A 20,708-nucleotide genomic window follows, 5' to 3' on the forward strand; every position below is an offset into this window, starting at 1 on the left:
CCTGCGTGCGATATAGAAGTCTATAAAAAGGATCAACCAGCAAATTTACTATGTACCGGATCCTCTAGAACAGACGATACTATGCAGATAAGGAAAAAATTATATGTCTCAAAATTTGCACAACGGTACATAATGTACCATGTGGTACAGTATAAATATGTCTGTGTTACATTTTTTTTTTGTATACCTACAGGCAGTTAAAATTAAGATCGAGAATTAATCGGTTAAAAAATACAAAATATCTTGATATATATATCATTAACGGAAAGCTTAATACTAAAATTTATGATAAAAGAGATGAGTTCTCATTTCCTATCGTTAATTATCCATTTTTAGATGGTGACGTTCCCTTGTCACCATCTTACGGTGTTTATATATCTCAACTTGTACGATTCGCTCGTGTATGTAACAATGTTTTAGATTTTAACGAGAGAAATTTATGTATTACTGAAAAATTATATCACCAGGGTTTTCGATATCACAAACTAGTCAAAACATTTACTAAATTTTATCATCGGTATAAGGACATCATTCGTAAATATAGCTCAACATGCAGACTTCTTATACGTTCAGGTATTTCACATCCAATATTTTATGGAAATATTCTTTATAAAGCACAAAAATGTCAGTATTCACCTCAGAAGCTAACAAAACCTTTAAATAGACTTATTAAGAGGGGATATAGTTACGATACTGTTGTCAGGTCATTAAAGATTGCATATTTTGGCGTTAATATTGATTCACTTATAGGGTCTTTGCATCGGAACTAAACACATTTATTATAAATAAACCAGTTGTTGGCATGACACGGGTTATGTTCTTCTCATATTTGTTAAGATGGTATGATACTAAACCCCTCAGGGGAGGATTGTGCCTGATATTCATATGATGAAGACATAATTTTTCAATAAGTTTAATTGAGGTCCGGAGCTGGCATGTCAGTTAACTGCTAGTAGTCTGATGTTATTTATGTATTATTGTTATTTTGTTTATTTTCTTTGGTTACATCTTCTGACATCAGACTCGGACTTCTCTTGAACTGAATTTTAATGTGCGTATTGTTATGCATTTACTTTTCTGCATTGGCTAGAGGTATAGGGGGAGGGTTGAGATCTCACAAACATGTTTAACCCCGCCGCATTTTTGCGCCTGTCCCAAGTCAGGAGCCTAGCTCTGGCCTTTGTAAGTCTTGTATTATTTTAACTTTAGTTTCTTGTGTACAATTTGGAGTTTAGTATGGGGTGCATTATCACTGAACCAGTAAATATTTGTTTAGAGGCCAGCTGAAGGACGCCCCCGGGTGCGAGAATTTCTCGTTGCATTGAAGACCTGTTGGTGACCTTCTGCTGTTGTCTGCTCTATGGTCGGGTTGTTGTCTCTTTGGCACATTCCCCATTTCCATTCTCAATTTTATTGTAATGTTTTCCTTATCTGCATTGTATCGTAACGCTACCCTTAATTAATAATAAAAAAAACACATTTAATTCCAAAAACATATTAATCATTTGTATAAAAAAAGATGTTAGAGATACATTCCAACTCATCAATCGAAAACACAAAGAGACAAATAATAGTACATAAGACACAACATAGAAAACTAAGACTAAGCAACACAACCCTACCAAAATCGGGGGCGATCTCATGTGTGCCGGAAGGGTGCTCCACATGTGTCACCCGTCGTACTTGTTTAGTCATGTTATTACAAATCCGGTAAATATTCTAATTCGGTAGGTCACATGAAAGTTCGTGAGGAGGGAACGGGATCATTAAATAGTTACAGCATAAAGAACATATCCGATATCATCTGTGAAACGGATATTCCATAACGGTCAATGAACTCGTGATGGCGTCACTGTAAAATTTACGAAGGGATGATTTCAATCATATTATTGGAACACTTGATTTAATAGCTTTCTTGTGGGCAGCAACACTCTATCATGGATATCATATGATAGGATATACAAGCTCGGAGATCGTATTAATTGGGAGATATATATACTCCAGTCCCAGTCTCCGTATGCAGGCGCTGCTGGAATGTTGCTACAGAAAACGAAAAGTTCACAATTGGAAGCTGAAATTATCCCTTTTTTCATAAAGTTTTGTTCTCAACCGACCCTAGCTAATTGTCAATTTCTAGATGTAAGTCAAGATATGAGGTCGACTTAACTGTATCTGTTGTATCCTGTATATCTAGTTCAATGGGATAGATGCGTTCAACACAGTCACCAAATTTTGAATTATTTGGTAAGAGAACATCATCTATATAGCGGAAAGTAAAATATTAAAGGATATTGCTATCTTCATTCGTTTCTTCCTTTGAATTTCTTGTATGAAGTCTGCCTCATAATAAGAAAGGAACAAGTCGGCAAGAAAAGGGACACAATTGGTTCCCATGGGAATGCCGATAGTTTGTTGAAAAACACGTCCTCCAAACGTTACAAATATGCTGACAATCAAGAAATTTAGCATCTTGTTAATGTTGTTTGAATCAGAGTGATTCTTTACAGAGTAGGATTTATCCCGCCCTAAGACAAGATGCTTGTATCTACGTCGGCCATTCATTTTTTATGAAACAATGCGATACCAACTCTTTCAATTTGTCTTTAGTTTTGAAAGAGAGATTATTGAGGAAAAGAGTAGAAAAGTAACATGTTTTAATACTATTGCAAGATAAATTGGATGTTGGATGTGTACGGATGGATAATTTAGTCTTAGATGCATGATTTTTTTATTAGTTGTTAGTTGCTTTGAATTAGCTGTCAGTTAACTGCGAGTACTCTCAGAACTGTACCTAGTGTTTTTTTTGTTTGTTGAGATGTACAAGTACCCGGTCACGTCCACTTGTATTTTTGCCCATCTGATGAGTTAAGCCTGTTTCAACTGATTTTTATAATTCGTTCTTATGTTGTACTGTTAAACCACTGTCCCAGGTTAGGGGGAGGGTTGGGATCCCGCTAACATGTTTAACCCCACCACATTATGTATGTATATGTGCCTGTCCCAATTCAGGAGCCTGTAAATCAGTGGTTGTCGTTTGTTTATGCGTTACATATTTGTTTTTTTGTTCATTTTTGTACATAAATAAGGCCGTTAGTTTTCTCGTTAGAATTGTTTTGCATTCAATTTGTCATTTCGGGGCCTTTAATAGCTGACTATGCGGTATGGGCTTTGCTCATTGCTGAAGGCCGTACGGTGACCTTTAGTTCTTCACGGTGGGTATGGTTGTCCTGCGAGAGAACGTTCTGTGCTGGTGATTTGGTCCTGCCAGGTGCTGGTGGGTCCTGATTCTGTGCTGGTGGGTTTGTTTACATTGTATCAGAACGGCAATAAAACGACTGTTTTGTTGCTTAATTTTTCTCTGATGCGTCATAAGTACCATGCAAAGTATATTACAACAATATTATATTGCAAAAGTCGTGCAAGTTCGTTAAACGGAATTGTCCTGACGCTGTGCTGGTGATAAGAAAAACGGTCCTGGTTCTGTGCTCCTATGTCCTGGTTCTGTGCCTTTATATTTTAGTTAAAAGTGGCATATATTCAAGATCATTGATGTTGTACTGTTATTGACTAATAAACTGTTGTCAGCTTTCTTGAAATTGACATTGTTGTGAACCTGTTTACTGTTATTATGAGAGAAAAAAATACCCCTATTTTTTATTTTTTTTAAATTAACTGTAATCTTATTTATTGGCCTGTTAATGGAACCCTTCTTGCCCCCTTTTAAGATAAGAAAATATGTTTACGATTTTCGGGATTACGATCATTTTACAAGATCACCAAAATACGTTGTAATTTATACAATACTTATATAAAGTAGATGATGTGGTATGTTTGTTGTCAATGGATAAATTTCCATAAGAAACCAGAGGACGTATGTGTTAACAAACATACATCATCGTACGACCTTCAACAATAACCCATAAAATAAAAATGTAAATGGTTTTGCATAAAAATGGAGAGCAAAAATATAGAACAAAGGACTTTCTGAACGTTCGAATCATATGTCTTTAGCAGCTTAAAACACATTTGTTTGTGAACAATTAAGTGCTGACTATAAGAATGACAATAGTATTGCGGGTTTGTTTGTTTGGTTTTTTTTTTTTTTTTTTTTTTTTGGGGGGGGGGGGGGATGGGGGATAAGTTAGAGCGAGGTTACAGTGAAAGTTTTAAGCTTGGAATAGTTTCCCGTAAGATTTAAAAGTTGTATTTTAAAAGAAAAATGTATCTTATAGCTATTAAGAATCACTTGCTGTATCTGTAAGATTGTTTCAACATAACTTTTTTGTCTGAACGGTTATCAGGTATTTTTTTCGAAAGTTCGATAGAACACTAAAAAAAATTTCACTATTTTATGAAAGGGCAGACTAGAATATGTCAATTTCAAAAATTAAAATATCTCGTAGCTTCATACTACCAATTGAGTATAAAACAAGTATATAAGTTAAAAAAGAAATTCTTAGATTAAACACCTACATTTAACTTTAAAAGGTCATAACAGTTTAAAACAATACAAATCTACACACACAAAAAACTGGCCTAGTTTCAACTGGTTATCAATCCGAATCGCTATAAGATCATATATAAGCTCACCTGTGTCGAGGGGTCGTGTGAGTTTCATGTATTGTCTTGGCGTCCGCAATTACAAAAAGATCTTTTCTGAAATTACTTGACCAAATGTTACCAAATGATTTTTCAAGAGTGAATCTAGGAAAAACAATATTCATCAACAAACATGACCACTGTCTGTTAAAATGTATTCGAGTTTTTAGTTACAGCCGATTCCATTGAGTATGTAGGCAAAGGTAATATTTTTGGTTAGCTTGCTTGTTAGCTAAACCGTGAAATCATTGTTAGGTAAGGTATACTACCCTCCTTTCGAAGTAGCCTGGTCCTACAGACAGAAAGATGTGTCATTTGTCAGACTAGTCTACTCTTAAAGTAGGGTAGTTTACATAATCTAACAATGACTTTTCTGTTCAGCAAGCAAGATAACCAAAGATATTCCCTTTGTCTACACACTCATTGAAATCGGCTTTAATATTGCAAAAGTTCAAGTAATTAGGGCAAAACTTACCGAGTAAAAAAAAAATCAAAAGGCCAATGTCTATCTACCTTGTACATTTCAGAAAATTCAGATCAGATAACGAAACTGGGTCCAGCAACATTTATAAGCAATTTAAGATTTTGACCCTCACAGTCTCCATTCACCACAAATATTCTCGTTACAACGAATCATTTTAAATACAAAAATACCAGTTGCAGCCTTTTGTTTATCTATTAATATATGTATACGGATAAAGTTATGAAAGGCAGCAGGATCACCAGGATGAGGAGTTCATGTCATCTGAAACAAATGCTAAGCATAGATCTAGAAAGCGACAGATAATCATGACATTAAAAAAACTCTCTTCTTTTCGACTTTTGTCGAACAAATTGACACATAAAATGGATTATATAGTATTGTGGAATTTTTAACTTGTGTTCAATTCATTTGTTACACCTTTTACTAGGATAACAATCCTGTCAAGTATGAGCTGGGTAAAATATTTCAGAAAAGAAGATGGATATGTGAAAATTTCCGTGCGTCAGGTGCAACAGCATACGAACAGCTAACATGCCTCGTCAGGGTGGAAGCTAAAAAGTCCACGAAAATTTGTTTTAAAACCTTTATTCGTTCCAACAAAGTTATTGAGATTTTGTTGAGGATTTAACCATCTACGACAACAAGAATTTTGTTTTTAGAATTTACAGCTCTTCTATTAATATATGCACAGCAAACCATTGATCAAATTGCGTGCTATGATTGTTTGGATGTTTGTAAACTACAGGTAAGTAGTCTGTTTACTATAGTATATACTAGAATTTGTTTGGACAATAAACATTAACTTCAATTCCTGTCAGTTTGTATTTGTCCAATCAAATCCCAGTATGTATTGAAACTCCGCCTACCTATTGTTTGAAAACATCCAAGCAAACATAGCAAGCAAGTCAATCAAAGTTTTTTTTACATGCTTTTATAGAAGAGCTGTACTATATAATGCTAAGAAGCGTTTAAGTCTTTCGCCAAAAAATACTATCAATTTCTTTTTGTCCTATGTAAACTTCCGTACCATTTCCTTCCATTCATGATCATTAAATTGAACTGTAAAATATTTCTTGGTACCTTCTTAATTCCTTTATAAGTCTTATGTAAACATAATTATGACAATAACTGTTGTGAGCACAAGATTCACTGCACACTTTTAAAGTTCTGCTTCATCAAACATTAAAATGTGAACTTAAGTTTTAAGACTTTTTTAATCGACACGATTAGGATTTTTGTATATGAGAACATGGTTTATCTATTAGTTGAAAATGCGACTTTGAACTAGTTTTCAGTATCTGCGAGCATTCGTTGTTCAATAATGTGTGTCTTTGTGTTATTATTTTATGTGATAAATTGTTGTGTTGGTACACCACTGTAACAATGAAGGAGGAAATGAGGAGGGTTGGTTGGGTGGAAGTGGGGAGGGGTATGCAGAGCGCTAACAAACATGTCTATGCGGCATGGGCTTTGATCATTGTTGAAGCATCAATGTAAGGGGCATTTAATATCTTAATAAAACTATTCTTATTTTAGATACTATATATTGTTATCTGATATTGGACGACAGATGTTGCCCTTTTATGTAATTATGTAATACAAGTTACGATCATTTGAAAACACATATTAAACAGCCAAATGGATGCACAAGAGCTAAAATAGGAGTCATAGATCCTATTGACAACAATTATCTGCCCAATTTTATTGATTTTGTAACATTTGTTTCAATGACCAACTTCTTATCCAAAATCACCAGCACCGTATCAGGACCCACCAGCACAATGACAGGACCCACCAGCACTGTATCAGGACATGAATAAATTGAGAAAATGCTAAATTTTAATAAATTGCAATGTTTTTTTCACAAAATAGTTTTGTCGTGTGGATTGCGGTGTAGAAAGCGGACTCTATGAGCATTTTTGTTTTATTTTTTCAGTTCTAGATTTTCTGAAAATGAACATTTTTGTGTTACGCTTACTGAAACAGTTTAGAGAGTCAACTTTTTAATGGTTTACATATAGACCCATAAGAAACAAAATTAAAAAAATCTCAACTGTTTTCTTCCATTTTTTATGAGTGAAAACGTCAAAAATCATCATTTTCGTCTTTGTTTACATTTTTTCATTGATCACCAGCACAGAAAGTTCTCTCGCAGGACAACCATACCCACCGCGGTTCTTAATTTCTGTGTCATTTTGGTCTATTGTGGAGAGTTGTCTCATAGGCGATCATACCATATCTTCTTTTTTATGCTTAGATGATAATTTATGTACTTTGAGAGATCTTTGGAATTTTTGAGTTTGCACTTCTTATTCACGCTACCTCTAGAATAGTCAGTTTCACAATAACTATGCAACCCGGCTTTGTTTGCTGAAAAAATTGAGGTTAATACTAGTAATTTAGAAAGAGGTTTTTCGTGGAGCACTTGGAAGACCCAGTAGTATATCGTTGTTTGTAAGGACACTTATGTAGTTTAAGAATCCAATATAGTTATGGAAGGTCCAGTTCTTCATCTTTAGGATTTCCTCGTTGGCAGGTGTCGTGGTTTTATATGTTGAGTTTCCAAGTGAATTGTCAATACTTAAAATTGAGAATGGAAATGGGGAATGTGTCAAAGAGACAACAACCCGCCCAAATAAAAAACAACAGCAGAGGGTCACCAACAGGTCTTCAATGTAGCGAGAAATTCCCGCACCCGGAGGCGTCCTTCAGCTGGCCCCTAAACAAATATATACTAGTCCAGTGATAATGAACGCCATACTAATTTCCAAATTGTACACAAGAAACTAAAATTAAAATAATACAAGACTAACAAAGGCCAGAGGCTCTTGACTTGGGACAGGCGCAAAAATGCGGCGGGGTTAAACATGTTTGTGAGATCTCAACCCTCCCCCTATACCTCTAACCAATGTAGTAAAGTAAACGCATAACAATACGCACATTAAAATTCAGTTCAAGAGAAATCCGAGTCTGATGTCAGAAGATGTAACCAAAGAAAATAAACAAAATGACAATAATACATAAATAACAACAGACTACTAGCAGTTAACTGACATGCCAGCTCCAGACTTCAACTAAACTGACTGAAAGATTATGATTTCATCATATGAACATCAGGCACAATCCTTCCCGTTAGGGGTTTAGTATCATACCATCATAACATATATGAGAAGAACATAACCCGTGTCATGCCAACAACTGTTTTTAGAATAAATGTGTTTAGTTCCGATGCAAAGACCTTATCAATGACTCAATATTAACGCCAAAATATGCAATCTTTAATGACTTGACAACAGTATCGTAATTATATCCCTTCTTAATAAGTCTATTCAAAGGTTTTGTAAGTTTCTGAGGTGAATACTGACACCTTTGTGCTTTATAAAGAATATTACCATAAAAAATTGGATGTGAAATACCTGAACGTATTAAAAGTCTGCATGTTGAGCTATATTTACGAATAATGTCTTTATACCGATGATAAAATTTAGTAAATGTTTTGACTAGTTTGTGATATCGAAAACCCTGGTGTAATAATTTTTCAGTAATACATAAATTTCTCTCGTTAAAATCTAAAACATTGTTACATACACGAGCGAATCGTACAAGTTGAGATATATAAACACCGTAAGATGGTGACAAGGGAACGTCACCATCTAAAAACGGATAATTAACGATAGGAAATGAAAAATCATCCCTTTTATCATAAATTTTAGTATTCAGCTTTCCATTAGTGATATAGATATCAAGATCGAGAAAAGGGCAGTGGTCATTGTTAGTATTAGCTTTATTTAAAGTAAGTTCAACAGGATAAATTTCATTAATATACATACTGAAGTCGTCATTATTGAGAGCCAAAATATCATCCAAATATCTAAAAGTATTATTAAATTTGTTTATCAGATGTTGTTTCGATGGGTCTTTGCTTATTTTTGTCATAAATTGTAACTCATAACAATACAAAAACAGGTCCGCAATAAGTGGTGCACAGTTAGTCCCCATTGGAATTCCGATAATCTGACGATATACGGAATCCCCAAAGCGAACACAAATGTTATCTAGTAAAAATTCAAGGGCATATATAGTATCAAAGCATGTCCAATTAACATAGTTATTTTGTTTATTGCTACTAAAAAATGACCTAAAAGAGTTTGAACATATATATTCACATTCTGATTTTTTGAATGCCCATTTAATTAGGTGTGTGAATTTTTTCTTAATGAGAATGTGAGGCAATGTGGTATACAGGGTAGAAAAATCAAAACTTTGAACAGATTCAAAATCACCAATATAAGCATGCATTTATCACGCAGTGTGTAATGAGATTTACACAAGGTGTTGTTTGGGGCTTTATCTATGGGGACAACAACATATTTGTCATGGAGGTGGCCTAAGTTGTGTTTCCAATTGATGGATTTAGGCTCACTTTATTTCGGACCTTTGGATGACACATTTCTCAGGGAAGTGTTATTGACCATCATTTTGAGGTCACCGTTACCGTAACATGGTCAGCTGGATTATATGTGAAATGTGAACTATCACAGGTGCAATTAGGAGGTTTAGACTTGAAGGCGTCAATATTGAGATCCTACAAAATGTGTTTGTAATTGAAATTTTTAGTTTCAATAGGTTTGGTATAGGTATAAGAAATGATTGGTACAGACTGATCTTTAAAATAGGGAGGTATTTTCGATTGAACTAAATAAACTCATCATAGATACCAGGATTCAATTTTGTATTTACGCCAGAAGCGCGTTTCGTCTACAAAGGACTCATCAGTGACGCTCGAATCCAAAAAAGGAATAACAGTACAACATAAGTATGCAAACCACGAAACTCAGTTGAAAAAGGCTCAAGTATTATTTCTTGCAAATTCCTGTATTTGCAGGAAAAATTATTCATGTTCTCCAGGTCTTGTTTTGCAGTTATTACCATGAAATTCGGAAAATCTAATTCCATAATCAAACCAAGTGTGAATGTGGAATATAAATATTGTCATTTATATATTCTTCAAATCGACAGTGAAGCCCTTGCCTAGTGGGACATCCGTTTGGGGGCGCAGGGTGCACATGTAAACTAAGACACATCTTGTCAGAATTGGTACATTCAAGCCGATGAGTTTCACGCTCCCCACACGTTCAAAATTTTTTTTTTAAAACACGTCTTTAAGGTTCCGTACGCGGTCAGATGCAAGGCAAAATGTCTGTCTGTATCCAATATGCTCTTATTTACAAATGTCCGCGAGCCAAATTTCCTTGATCTTAATCCGAGACGGCATCTATTACAGCCGGGCCTGCCTAATAAACATTAGATATTTGTCACTGGACATGAAGTGACCAACAATCAATCAAAGATTTTCAAAACCTGACTTCGCCTATTGTTATCCTGTTTTAGCCTGCATGTGTAATCGTGACATCTCTAGGATTCTCAAAGTTTTCTAAATCAATAGAACGATTTTCTTAAGGCACCAACGATTCGTCCTCAAGGAAAAAATCATCTAATTTTATCGTTCGTTTAAAAGAACAAACATTTGTTTCTACTAAAAAACATACAGGAACATTTTTCATACACGATGTTAAATCCCCCGTCTGTCATTTTCAATGGCATTAAAAGCATGAGTTGTTTTACTTCCCTCCTGAAACAAATATATTTTTCTCAAGTTAGAAAATTAGGATTTAACTTGAGTTAATTCCCTTTGGTTGAAAATTTTAGATAATTTTACTTGTTGGTCATCAAGTTAAAATGCAATTGCATTTAACAGCAATGTTATGTTTTCGAAATATAAGTGATTGAGATACGGAACGGGCAAAGATGTTGACATTTCTTTAGTATATTAGACATAGGGTAAAAGACCAGCACATAAAGGTTGAATGTTGGGAACAAAAACTCGAGTCAAACAGAACTGACACATCTGTCTTTATCTTGTTTTAGTTTGTGTAATCTAGTAATACAGTTTGTTATAAATTAAAGAAAAAAAACAACTGCTTACAAGAATTGTCACACTTTTAGAAAAGAGTTAAAACTCTCTTGATATTCGTGAGGTATGACATAATTGGTACTTATAGATTTGATGGATTCAAGCAATTCTATTATATCGATAATAAACAACACAGAATTAGACTATTTATTGGATTTGCAATAACATGAGCAACACGACGGGTGTCACATGTTGAGCAAGATCTGCTTACCCTTCCGGAGTACCTGAGATCACCCCTAGTTTTTGGTGAGGTTCGTGTTGCTTAGTCTTTAGTTTTCTATGTTGTGTCTTGTGTACTATTATTTGTCTGTTTGTCTTTTACTTTGTAAGCCATGGCATTGTTAGTTTGTTTTCGATCTCTGCGTTTGACTGTCCCTCTGGTAATTCGCCACTCTTTTTGGGGCCAGAACACGGGCCCTGGGTTTTGTGTTCCATTCTAATTTCATCGATGGACTCCAGTCTCCACATGAGCATTAGAAACCTCTAGTCAATTTGAGCAACGTTTTGAGACTCTAATCTATGCTGATAGGACTTCGAATTACGATGGTAAGTACCAAGAGCTCATGACCATCAAACGTAGAACTTGTTTAATGCATGATCATATCTATAAGCAATTTGAAACGTATTATGGTGAAAAATCTTAACTGTAAAGTCAATCTGTTTGCCTCATGCATGAACTGGCTGTAAGTCGAGTTTTTATAGTCATAAAGAGAATAAAAATGTGGGGTATAGGCATAGACGAACATAAAATAAATTATTGTCAAGAATAATGAAAATATTATTTAGTAACTGAAGTCTGATTAAATATGTTTAACAAAGCAGTGCACTATAAGCAAAATTGAAAAGGAAAAACAATTTGCATAGGAAAAATATATCATATATATATATATATATAATAATATATAATATAGTGTCTAAAAATAGCAACAATCAACATTCAATCTATCTAGGTGTGGATCAGTTTGTAAATAAACTAATGCAGTTACTAAATTAAATTATATAAGTGTCTAAGAATGTAACTTTAACACACTAATGAGTGTTATAAAATTAGTTGTTATATTTTATATATTATTCACGCAACATTTCGCTAAACAAATTAGCTTCATCGGGCGTGTGCATCTATCTAGGTGAAATCGGATGCATGACAAAAAAATATCTTTGTAGCTTGAGCTACACAAAGTTCGTGTAAAAGTTTAACATAAACATATTTTTGTCGTTTATTGTACATAACAATTTTTAAATCTTTACAAATAGTTGTTTTAGTTAAATAGAATGAAATTCATGATTTATTCCTTTGGTTTTGGGTAGAACTGTTTTTCATCCCTCTCATTAAGTCCATCAGGTTCAAGAGTACGTAGCTGATGCATCCATAACCTTTCTCTCTGTTTTCTTTTTTTGGTGTCCCAATTTTGGTTTATCTCAATTATTTGAAAGGTGATATTATCAAAAGTATGTCCTGTTCTTAAGAGGTGTCTCGTAATTGGACTTAACAATCACCGGTCGTTCTATACTAAAGGAAGAAACTGTCCAATTAGGGACATTCAAACACTTAAGTCAAAATAAACTGACCACGCCATGACTAAAAACGTAAAAGACAAACAGGCTTAACAATAGTACACAACACACAGCATATAAAACTAAAGACTGAGCAAAATGGACCCATCAAAAACTCTGGAAAGGTAAGCAAATCCTGCTCCACATTCGGAACCCGTCGTGATGCTCAAGTTCAAGTTAGTACAAACCCGGTATAAGTCTAGGACGGTAATGTTGTTATGATATTAAGGAACATATCCATTATTATCTGAGAAACGGATGTTCCAAAACGGTCAACCAACTCTTGATGGCGACCATACAAACTTACGAAGGGGTGATGTCAACTTCACCCCTTGGAACTTTTGGTTCAATAGCCTCCTTGTGGGCAGCAACCCTTGATCAAGGAAATTGAGATAGGAGATACAAGCCCTGGAATATCGTATAAACTGTAAGACATGTACGCCGTATGCATGCGCTGCTGGAATATTGCTACATAAAAATGGAAAGTTCACAATTTGGAAGCTGAAATCATGTCTTTTGTCGTAAAGTTTTCGTTTCAACCGACCTTCATTGAAATTTCTAGAAGTATAAGTCAAGATATGAGGCAGCATCAACTGTATCTGTTGCATCTTGTATCTCAAGTTTGACGGGATAGATGCGTTCAACAGTCCCCAAATTTTGAATCATTTAGTGAGATAACATCATCTATGTATAGCAAAAAGTAAAGTTAAAGGTTACAGGTAACTTCTTTTCTTTCTTCTTAAAAGAATTTCTTGTATGTAGTCTGTCACAAATGAATAGAGGAACAAGTCGGCAAGAAGAAGGGCACCGTTTGTTCCCATGGGAATGCTCATGATTTGTTGAAAAACACGTCCTCCAAACGTAGCAAGTATGTTGTCAATAAAATATACAGGCATCTTGATAATATAAGTTTTAGAAAATTTGTCCTTTGAATCAGCCCGAGATTATTTTATTTTACAAAGTAGGATTTATCAATCTCTCAGACAAGATACTTGTATTCATGTTTAAGCCAAAATACTTGTATTCGTGTTGGTCATGCCTTTTCACGAAACATAGCAGGACCACCTCTTTCAATTTGTATTTTAGTTTGGAATGGGGAATACTTGTGTAAATTGTGGAAAAGTGAAATGTTTTAATACTATTGCAAGATAAAAGTGTCTTAAATTGTATGTACTCTAAAAGATCTTTTCGGATTTTTTTAGTATCTGGTTTTGTCGGCGTAGACATCAACATATTTGACAGGGATCGAGACAGGACAAGTGTTTTGCAACATTTTTAAAAGTTTAGGATATTTTGTTTTCACATCAGTAGGTTTGTTACTTCTGTGAAAAAGAGGCCGGAAAAATACCTATAGATACAGTTGTGTAATTTCATTTACAGATTTTTACACTGATTATACCCACGGGTGTCATTCGGTTAAACGAGAGAAATATTATCGTGAAAGAATATCTAACTGTGGTCAAGTATTGCGAGACGATCGTGAAAGCTCTGGTACCGGATCGTGAAAGATATTTAATGTAAATTCTAGTTCAGAATCTGTGAAAATATCGCTTTATTTTAAAAACGCGGAACAAATCTCAACAAAAAAATATGTCTGTCAACATTATTGTGCAATAAGTAAAAGAAAATATGCAGTGCTTTATGAAAAAACACAAAAAGCACAATGCATGTTTATGGAATTAAAAAAAAAAAAAAAAACCAAACACGCTATTGGGACCTATAATGGTCATATTTCAATATATCATGATATATTTGAAATTAAATATTTGGTGTATCTGATAGTACATTAAAATAAACGTATGCTCTTCCCTTAAAACCGTTAATTTGTTTATGAAAACCTTGAATTTTATTGAGTTTTCATCAAACTTGATCGTGAAAGATCAGGTAACGCATTATTTTGATCGTGAATGATAATGCGTGACCAGACTTAGTAATTAAAAATCAATATTTCTTTTACCACGTGATATACTTGCAACTGGTTGAAGCCTGCAACTATTTTGATAAGAACGGACATTAAAGCTATCATTTATTTTTAAAATTCAACACTTTGTCTCGAGAGTTAGAAATAAACACAACTAAAAAAATGTGTAAATCATTATGCAAAACTCAGCTCTGAGAATTGGTCTAGGACAATTCAGGGAGACCGCGACTATTTAGCCAATAATATGGGTATGCAACGTTTAAAACAAAATGTTAACCATCAACCAAAAACTTATAGCAAAAACAGCATCTATCATGAACAATTTAAGATTGGACGATTATTAACATTTTGTGCTATAGATATATATAACTATATATACTACAGACTAAAAAATACCAGAGCGCAAATGCTGAAATGTCTCTTCTGCTTTACTTATGATAGTATATTTGTTGAACGTCTGTAATATTAAAGGGTTATACTAGAAGTGAAATACGCTTAAATTGCCAATGGTACATAAAAAGAGGTCAAGGTCAGACGAACCATGTCATACAGATCTCTACAAACATACCGTTCACCAAATATAGGTGATCCGATCCTTACAGTACCTTAAAAACTGACAAATGTAACAGTTATGTTAAGCCAATTAATTCGGAACATAAGGTCGAAAGTATATGAACCCTTACCGACAGAAAGACATGATATCTTACTATCATTCAATATATCATTATCAAATACAATTGACGTCATATATGAAACCTTACAGAAGTCGAAAATGTACACCTTACAATCATAAAAACGTCTGTTATCCTATAGATTAACGAATCCGCGATACAGACTTGACCACAAAACTAAACCTTCATCCATGAAATGAGGCAAAGTCGAGGTTAGGTGAATCCTGTCTAACGGACATGTAGATTATCGGATCCAATATACAAAATGAAGTTATCCAATAACTCGTGATAAGTGAGTACTTCACATAACAATAAATACCTTCATCCAACAATCAGCCAACTATTATACAAATAACATGTTCACAAATGCACTAAAGATATTTTTTTGTATAATTGTACTTGTACCAATAAAATCTCCTGTTATCCTGCTTATATCTTGAGAAAGCGATAATATGGATTGTCTTTCTGCGTAGCAGCTCATTTTTAGCTCTTCTTCGAGGTCCATGTTTAAACGGAAGTTTCAAGTGCCGGTGTCCTATAGCCATTCTTCCCCCATGCCAATTTTTCCGGGGGGAAAACTGGATCGATCCAATTCCCCCCCCCCCCCGGAAAAATTGGCATGATCTAACTTTTCCCTCTCAGTGAGATTGGGGGAAAAACAGGATCAGACCAATTTTTCTCCCTTATAGGACGAGAATCTAATTTTTCCCCCTTGAAATATAACGTCGGCGAAGTCAGTTTTATAAATATTTATTAAAAAAAAAAAAGAATAGTAACTTTTTTATTAGTTAAGCGGTACCAAACCATCATCGTATCAATATTCATTTGATTTATATATTTCAGGTGTTTTTAAGCTCGGGATTTCGAGATTGACCCTTTCGGGATCCAGGAATTCTTTTTTCGAATTTCGGGATGTCAGGATTTAAATTTATTTAAATTTGGGACCTCAGGATTTCGTGTTTTTCAACCCGGAATATCGGAATCAAGACCCTTCCTACCCCTCCCTACCCCGAGAATGATAATAGATATAAGAAGATGTGGTATGGGTGCCAATGTGACAAATAACTCTCCATCCAAGTCTCAATTTGTGAAGCTAAATCATTAAAACTAAACGTGCAACGTGCATTTTTGTGGGGATAGAATGTTCCTTGGCTTATAATAAACCCCAATGAAAACTTTAGCTGGCAGTTCAAAGGATTATGGTATTAGTATGAAGTAGAAGTATACACCTTATAAATAATAAAAATAATAAAAACAAAGTTGTAAGTTGCCAGGTCAAAAGAATGCATGTAAATGTCAGCATATTAAAGATTCGGATGATCAGACAAAATTATACCAAAAAAATGCATTTACAGACGGCAAAAAAATATAGACGGACTGATAAACATGAACACAGACATATTGACATGTAGTACAGATGGAAACGTAAACTGACTTGTAAACATATAGATAGATTAGTGAACACGGAAACAGGCTGGTGGACCTGTAGACATAAAAGTAGACATAGACGGACCGGTGAATATGAAGTCCGACTGTTAAACATGCAGACAGACAAGTAGACACATAGAAAGATCGATGAAAATGTCAGGGCCGTAACTAGGGTTTGAATTCAGGGGAGGCAGGGGTTTGGGGGCCGCTAATTGAGCCCCTTTGGTAGGGAGTAGGGGGGCGCAGCCCCCGGCCGATTTATTTTCTCTCAGTCATTGGCTAAAATTACCCGTTTCCCTTCGATTTCCTTACATTAAGAAACACCAGTACTCAGTGCTTGAACCTGGAAGCAACTTTTATGCAAAAACAAGCTGAGATTGCTGTTCGGGGTGAGCCAAAGCTAGTTCCCTCTTGAAGGCTTTGACCTATAATTGTTAACATTAAAAATACATTGTGACTGTGGATTTTTTTCTCAAATGATATGACTAAAATTACCCGTTTCCTTCGATTTCCTTACTTTAAGAAAGATCAGTTTTGGCTTGCTGGATCCTTGGAGCAATATTCATGCAAACAATTATTATCTGTATTTTCTGTATTTAAAGATATTTTTTTAGAAGCTGGTAAGTTCAAAAAAACATATAAAGCAAGATTATAAAACGCAAGATATTTTTTTTTATCGAGGATCTTGAATTTCAAAAATGTTGAAAGTTGAACAGACGTATATAACTACTACCAGGCACTTTCTATACTAGTCTAGTATATACTTAGTATAGAAAGTCCCTGCTACAACGAATGGGAGTGTTCACCTACTAAGGCATTGACCATATATGTAATGTTCTCGTACGATCGGGAAACTTAAAAAAAAACCGATCCAACAGCTGATTCAGCCGGTAACGAATTTCCGATATCTTTAAAGATTCACAACACAAAAGGAACTTCCTCTGCTTAAATAATTGAGCCCCAAATAAATGTGAATAGTTAAGTTTTCATTCAAAATTATCGAAAGCATAGTTTCATATGTGTTCTCATACGAATACTGCCCCCCCTCAATACTGAATAACAGACGGACGGCCACACGAAAAAGAAAATAAAACAAATACTGAAACGGTTTACTTTCGATCAAAAATCCGAAAAATGACAGACATATCACGTATCATGATTACACTGTTAAAACTGTTAACTTGTGTTGTTTATAATATAAAGTTCTTCGTGTACATATTGTCAATATTTTATTTTTTTTACTTAAAAAAAAAATTTGTGTAGAAAATTCAGGCGAGGCAGTTGCCTCCCCTGCCTCATAGGTAGTTACGGCCCTGAATGTAGACGGACTAGTGGAAATAGACAGACTGGTAAACATGTAGACAGATTTGTGAATATATATCCTGTTGAGAAAGTAAACCGACTAGATGACTATTAGAAAACACTGAGGAAAATACAGACAGACGAGTGGACACATAGACAGGCGGATGACAATGTCGAAATTGACAAAAAATAGTTGTCAGCATAAAAATCTACTTCCAACTCTGTTGGGTTTAATTTTCAGACTGATATAGATATATTGAAATCTATTCTATGGGGGAAAGATTGGCATGGGGAAAAAGTGATAATATGTTTACGTATTGCCAAATTTCCGCGGGGGAAGAATGGCAATGATCCAAAATTTCCCCCGGGGGAAAAACTGGCATGGGGGAAGAATGGCTATATAACACCGGATTGTTTTTGATCGGCGTTTTGTCACCATTGTCTTTTCTTATTGTCGTAGTTGTTATTTCTTTTTCATTTCATTTTCTGAAAATATTAATACTTTTGCTCTTGGCCAATCTATTTTTTCTTAATACCAATAACAAATATTAATTATCATTTAATTGAAGAATAATTTGAACGTCTTCGTAGGATAAGATCTTTCACGATCCTTTTCGCGATCTTCAAAAAAGCGGTACGTGATCTTTCACGATCCGAAAAAAAACAATTTTGTGTAAATATTTCTTTTTTTACCAAGTTTCAGATTATGTTTATTCAAAGTCAGTATACGAACCATTTGATTCATTCAACAAGAATGCCCTTATCCGGATAAAAGTAGATTATTTTATTCGAATTTGTGAAAAAATCATGTTTGTTTACATGTTTTATGTCATTTAAAAATGTCGAGAAGCTATCTGCTTTTCGTTGTTTTGTAAAAACTATATGTACTTTTAAAACTGGTGATCATAATGTTAAACCATTTTGACAGACAATTTTATTTTGTTGTAAATTTGTCTGTGTAATTAATTAAATTAGATTATTTATTGACCTGTCATATGTCTTCTCGGTTAAATATCTTTCACGATTCGGTACCAGAGCTTTCACGATCGTCTCGCAATACTTGACCACCGTTAGATATTCTTTCACGACCATTTCTCTCGTTAAACCGAATGACACCCGTGATACCATAAAATCTACCGTGGTTTATTCCAACTCTCCCTCAGTCACCATGGTGATTTTAAAATCCTAATCATGTTAAAGATGCATGGTTTACAGTGGCGGATCCAGAAATTTTCATAAGTGGGGGCCCACTGACTGACATAAGAGGGGGCCCGCTCCAGTCACGCTTCAGTGATTCCCTATATAAGCAACCAAATTTTTTCCCCAAAAGGGGGGGGGGGGGGGGCGGGCCCGGCCCCCCCCTAAATCCGCCTCTGGTTTATCTGATCATATCTATATGAATTTAAATCTTAAGGCGAAGTGTACGTAATTAAACTACACAATGGATGTTTTTTAAATTTTACATGTAGATTCTGCTTGTAAAAATAAATCGGAAAATAAAATAAAAAAAGGGGGTAACCGTTTTCGTTTTTGAGATACGAGCTGTTGAAGCTAACAGCATCATACACCAAAATTACAAAGGATATATAGGGAAAATCGTGAAATTCGGCAGGAATTGTTACATTTCCAAGATTTTCTATTATATTAGACAATCGATTTTTTTTTAAATTTATGAGACGATTCTAAAATGTCTGAGGAATCGATTGGTGCAAAGAAAGTCCTTAGCAACCGTGCTACTTTTCAAGCTATACCCTGTTAAAGTTGAATCTTGAGTGTAAAAAAAACAAAAAACAACAACAACGTTATTGACGTCGCCGCAACAGTTACGACGCTTCATATAGTCCTATACTTGTATGAAATATATACCGTTTTGTTGGAGTTCGTGTTGCTCGGTCTTAAGTTCTTTATGTTACGTTTTGTGTACTATTGTATTGTATTTGTCTATTATATTCGGGTGCGTGCGGAGATCGCCAAGCTAGAAAACGGTTGACATTTTCTTCATTATGAACTACAACTATTTTCGACCTCGGTGCCTTATTTTTTGTTAAAATCTAAACACTGCGACGTGTTTTCAAAATCTTTGTTCTCATAAAACTTCATTTCATCAAGGTCTCTTCTCAGAATATCAGCCATCTGTCTGGCACAGGATAACAAATCAATATTTAAGTAAATTTAAGTTGTGTGGTAATTCTTAGTACATTTGGGTAAATGAATCTTATCTTTGTGCCGCATAAGCATCTCTATAATTCAACACATCCCTGAGCCACGACATTATATATTTTATGAATCGCATGCGCTTCTTTTTATCACAATCCAGACCGGCTAATAACCGTTGTATAACTTTACATGTCTGAAGACGAATATTTGCGTGAAACATTTTTGTATGATTTTTATTTCTGGAAATCAATCTGAAATCTACAACAGTCCATTTCCGAAAGTCGGGCTGGACCTTTGCTTTTATGTGCATTCGGGATTTACACAAATTGTAACCCGAATAATTCAGTCGTATTTTTCAGCTGATGTACGAATGCTACATTTCTCGTGTGGGAGAAAATCGGACATGGAAAGGGCTTGAATTATTCGAGTTACTCAAATTGAAACTCGGGAATATATTTCTAGCTGTTCGGAATTCGCGGAAACAAATTTTCGGCATTACGGTATTGAATCAATAGAGATACCAATTATTCTTTTAACAAATTCGAATACCAGTCAGTTTATAGGACTTCAGTTTGAAATAGGGGCGGCAATCCATTCGTTTTATCCAATCAATTGGAA

This window comes from Mytilus galloprovincialis, chromosome 1 (assembly GCF_965363235.1).
Source record: "Mytilus galloprovincialis chromosome 1, xbMytGall1.hap1.1, whole genome shotgun sequence".
NCBI classification, from domain to species: domain Eukaryota; kingdom Metazoa; phylum Mollusca; class Bivalvia; order Mytilida; family Mytilidae; genus Mytilus; species Mytilus galloprovincialis.